Genomic DNA, 5649 nt, shown 5'->3' with positions numbered 1-5649 from the left:
AAAGTGTGTTAATCTCTTGAATTCTGCTAAACCCATTTTTTTTGTGTGTGACACATGACATTCTCAGCTTACAAAATATCACCATTTAGGCTGACATTGTAACTTCTCTTTTTGAGGCCCTTTATTTTCAGGCCTCCTTTATATACTTACCAAAAGCTACCCAATCTTTATCAATCTTTATCAATTTGTTTATTCAGAATCCTGTCTTGAAAAGGTTTTACAAAATGTTGGCTAATCCCAGGCATGGCATTTATTTGCTTGATTCTGTAGCTCTCTGGGGCCTGAATGCTCAGTTCTTTTTGTCTTCTCTTTGCTGGATGTGCTCTGTTGACGCAGAGGATGGTTCACTCTCCTCCCTTAGATGGGAGAGTTTTTCACTTATCAGGGTTAGTGTTGAAAACTAGCTCCCCTATTGCATAGCACCATGCAAAGATTTTTATGTAACATCATTACAGTTAGGTTGGGGGCAACACTGCTAATCAACCTCATACCCACTATCATGTGTAACTTGGGATTTGGGGATCTGCTTACCTATATTTCACTCCTATGGCTGTTGAAGGCATTAGAAACAATAGGATAAGCCAAAATATGGTTCACAGCACATCTATGAGCATCATAATATTGGTTGTGCTGAAGATAACATATTTTATAATATGTGACATTTTCTTGAATGTGTTCTAGGGAGTATGAGATTTGAGACTTTTCAATAAGAGTTTGATGAGAAAAGAGTTTGGATACTGGGAAATGCTGTGTAGTATAACCATCTCATGGAAAATTATAACTATACTCGCATATTAAACACAAGTAATTCTGCAATAAATACACCTAATTGTTTCTATATTTCTGATATTTATTTGAACATAGACTTCCTTGTTCTTATCAAATCCCTCTTTCATTTGGAAGGTGACACTAACTGAAAAACAAAGTGCAGAACCACATTATTGGTTGTGCTCACATGAGAAATGAAAATGGACATCTGTTTATACCTAAGAATATAAGGACAGCAAGGGCTGATGAGGCAATGTAACCTAGATTCATGCTCGCATTTCATGTCAGGGTTTAAGAGGGGCAGCTATTGAAAGTTTTCGTGGACCTCGAAGACTCACAGACTACTTGAGTAGGAAGAATGAGATTGAACATCTCTTGAGTGATGGGGTAAGACTGTGCTCTGAAGATCCTTCTGGGCCTCCTTGATGTGTGTGGAGGAAAGTGCTGGGTCTCTTCAGTAACTGCTTCTCCTCCTTTACCAGGCTGTGAGATGTGTCACTTCTCCTCATATTTCCATGGCTGGTACTTGTCACATTGCTCAGCCAACTATGAGAGGTCTGTGATGTACAGTCTTGCTTGTGCCTGGCAGAGGAGGATAAAGGCTATTATCTAGTCTCTTTCTTCCTCTGTCCTCACAACCAAGAAGTCCATGAACTTTTGGAGGCAAAGCCATGAGATGGAAGAGTCTCCTTTAACTTGGATCCCTGAGTGACCCCATGAAGCTTAATCCACCACCTCCATTTTTCCTCATCTCATCATCCCCACTTACAAGTCTTAGACATACAGCACAAGTAAGAGACCCTTGTTGGTAAAACCAGCTGAGAATTTGAGATTGCTTTTGCTGCAGCATAATTAAACCTCCCTTGAGTGTGTGTGTGTGTGTGTGTGTGTGTGTGTGTGTGTGTGTGTGTTGTGGGGGTATGATAGTCCAGGCCTCCCCACTCTGTTTACCTCCTCTTTAAATCTCCTACGTCTGCCTTCTACAATCAGAAACGATATGTGTTGGTTTGTTTAGTAGGCTTCTAAAATGTATTTTCTTGAGGCGCCTGGGTGGCTCAGTCAGTTAAGCAATCTGCCTTCAACTGAGGTCATGATCTCAGGGTCCTGGGATCAAATCCTGCATTGGGTTCTCTGTTCAATGAGAAGTCTGCTTTTCCCTCTCGCTCTGCCCCACCCCTTGCTCATGCTCTCTCTCTTTCTCTCTCTAAAATACATAAATAAAATATTTTAAACAAATAAATAAGATAAAAAAAAATGCATTTTCTTAAAGAATTCCATTGTTAAAAATATTGAAAGTCAGAGTTAAATATCATCCTTCTTTATGTTCAAGAATACTGAAGAAACACTGAAGTGAACAAATCAATAAAATTACTTTCAACAGTGGTAGAAGAAGAAGTAGAACTCAGATTCTTGTTGTGTTTAACTATTTTAAGTTTTCTTTTATTCTCTTGTAATTTAAGGTTGAGAGTTAAAAATTGAAAATTAAAAATAACCCAGAAAAATAGAAGAATAAAATTAGTATCTACAGGCTCCCCGCCCAAAGACAAACACTCTTTATTCTCGTTATTTCTTTATGATCTTTTAAATGAATAATAATGGCAATAATCATCTGTGTTTATTGAGTCCTCCCAGATGTCAGACACCCAGCAGTTATGGGCCAGGCTTTTGGAGTCTGTCTGGTAAGCATCCACACTCCTACATTCTTCAGTTGTGTGACCTTGCTCAACTCTCTGTACATCAGATTCTTCATCTTTAAAATGAGGATTTTATGAAGATTAATATTAAGATATATGTAAAATATTAATACTTGGAAGAATGCCTGGATTATTGCAAGCACTCGATAGATGTTAGCAGTTTTCCTTTTAATTTTCCCCCAGTTAATGCTCAGAGCAGGCCTCTGCAATAGTTATTACTATCCTTTTCTTATAGCTAATGTAAGGAAAGATTAGGGAAGTTAGTAATTTCCCACAGTCACATAGGCAACAATAGGCAGTAAAAACTTATTTCAGAACCCGTTCTTCCATTATTATAATATAAAAATATGCCATTTTTGTGCATCACTAATTAACTAGTTCATTAATGAGCAAATAACAAGTACTTCTGTTTCTGATGGTTTTCACTATTATAAATAATATCTTGAATACGAGTGTTACTGTGAATTAAATATCCTTTATTAAAAGTTGTGTGTTTTTATAATTATTCCTTAAGATTGATTACCAGAATATAAATTAGTAAAACAATGTTATTTCTTTAGACTCTTGATTCTTACTTCTAAGATGCTGTATAAAATTGTTTTACTAAGCCTAACAATTCTTAAAAAGGTTGTGCTATTAGGAAAAAAAATCTGTTCAGATTTAAAAGGAGAGGAGAAGGTAGTTAAGTACATAGGTGATAAAAAAAATCGCATTTTAATTTGCAGTGTTGCAATATGCATTCTTCAACCAGTAATGTCTTACTTACTGTGATATTGTGTATGATTGCTTGCTCAAATGAAATATTATATGGCTCTGAGATGTTCCTTCATTGAAGCAGACCTTTAAAACCACATTTCTCCACAGCTTTGCCCTCTGCCATCTCTCCTCATGGCATACTCACTCCAGGGGAGGTCATCCTCAGCTGAGACTTCAACATTGCTATCCAAATCTCCCTACCTCCAAGACTCCAACCCAGGTTTCTCTTCGGAGTACCACCAAACATCTACACATGCTTGGTAAATGCCAGCATTTCCCAGGGCTATTCCCCGGACGCCTTGAATTCAAATTGTCCAATGCCTCATCTCCTTACCTCCACCAGTCCCTCCTATTCTCTTCTGTATGTGATGATTTGGTGCTTGGAAAAACCATCTATCAGATTGCTCAAACCTGAAATTAGTTTTTTTTTCTTGACTTTTCTCTTTCTCTCACATTCCCAGGCACATGAGTTCTAATCTCTCAAACCCTCTAAATCTCTCAAACTCATCCCTTTCTCTGCACCAATGCCAAGACCCCATGCCCAGGTCCTGTGGTTTAATTGAGTTCAGGTGAAACCTAGACATTGGTATTTTTAAAAAATACCAATCAAGAGATTCTATTTTATTATATTATATTTTAAAAATAAATAAAAATTCTCTTTTATTCTATTATATTTTAAAAATATCATCAAGAGATTCTAATTTACTGCCAGAATGAGGCACAGTCCTCACCAAATTAAACAACTGTAATTCCTCCAAGTCTTTTTTTTTTTTTCCTCTTGCTTTTCTGCCAGTGCTGGCCTTGCTCGTTATTTCAATCTTGCAAACCTCTGTTCATCTTTAAGTACTTCGTTGAAATTAGTGGTGTCATTAAGATGGGAGGGAGATTTGGAGTGACTTTGCCCTCACATCCCCCATATCTGTTATGTCTCCTCCATATTTTTTTCTCTTGTGAACTAACATTTTATCAATCTTATATAAGTGCTATGCAAAGACAACTTCAAGTCCACCACTTGTGACCAGATTGCCCCAGACAGCTATTCCAAAACCACTGGTTCAAGTGTTACATCTTGAATGTAAACTTATCTCTCTGTAGGGTGGACTGGACTACCCTTTCCTGCAGGTGGACAGGGCACCATGCATTGTGATAGTTCTTTGATAACTCTTGTTGCTGTGCTGGACAGTAACTATTCATCTGCCTGCTTTCTAGAGCCACTGGATGTGACCAGGTTCTAAGGCAGCTACAGCAGAAGCATCTTAGTCCTCTTTGTGTCTCTGCTGTCTGGCATAGTGTCTGACTATATAGTAGATACTCCGTAAGTGTTTAGCCAGTGAAAAACTTGATGACCACCCCAGTTGTTACAAGTCAACTACTACAAGATCCGCAGATCCCTCGGGGACTAAGGTAGGTGAAGAATCAGGTCATAAGGAAAGAACTCTCTGACCTCTTCAATCCTTGTTTACCTACCAAGTTCACCTTAGGGTTGTGTTGTATTTCTGTTATTAATCTCTCTTTTCAAATCTTTGCAATGTATCTGGAAAAAATCCTTTCCATGTGTTAGTGAAATTGCTTCAACCCTTAAAACATTGATTTCTGCTTTTGGGGTATGGACTATATGCTTACACCATTCTTTCTGCAGTTCAGAAGTTTGGGATTTATAATAAGTTCAGGCTGTGCATCTCTCCAGTTTCTTTACATCTAAATAAATCAAATTAATGAAAGACATTATTTACTGTGTGTTTAATAAGGCTTATAGTCTTTAAACTGGGATAGTTAGAAAAGTCCAATTTATTTCTGCCTTTCTTAAAAGAAAATGTGATCCTTAATCTTACTTAGCTTGTAAGAATGTTTCTTTATTCTATAATTTGAACATGACTGCAAATGTCTAAGTTTGTTGGTTGGCAATCCTTATATTTGACCCTGTGCACTCTGATAGGGCCCCATTAAGTAATAATTTTCCTCTTGGGTTGGGGCTTAATAAAAATAATAGTAACTATTGTTACTATTATTATATTATACTACCACCTAGTATACTGAATGCCTACTATGGACCAAAAAATGAGCTCTGTGTATGTCATACATTGTCTTATTTAATACTGTTGCAGTTCAAAGAGGTGACGTTATTTCTCAGTTTCACATACCTACTAAGCCGTGGAGCTCGCACTGTGTGAATGAACTGAACACAGAGCTCAGCTCCTTGAAAGGCTGACAGATATATGACTAATGCATAGAAACATGGTGCTGCACCACTCTTAATGGTGGGTATAAGCTGCCCAATGCACCCAAGAGGTGGCTCCGTAGTAGAGCTCTCACAGCCGCCCCTCCCCAACCCCTATAACCATGAGTCACTCAATGTAAGAAGGTGCCTGAGCAATTTCCCCCACAAATGTCTTTTTTTTTTTTAAGATTTTATTTATTTATTTGACAGACA

Source organism: Lontra canadensis, unplaced genomic scaffold (assembly GCF_010015895.1).
Source record: "Lontra canadensis isolate GAN:19392208 unplaced genomic scaffold, GSC_riverotter_1.0 scaffold15, whole genome shotgun sequence".
Lineage (NCBI taxonomy): Eukaryota > Metazoa > Chordata > Mammalia > Carnivora > Mustelidae > Lontra > Lontra canadensis.
This window is presented reverse-complemented; position numbering follows the sequence as displayed.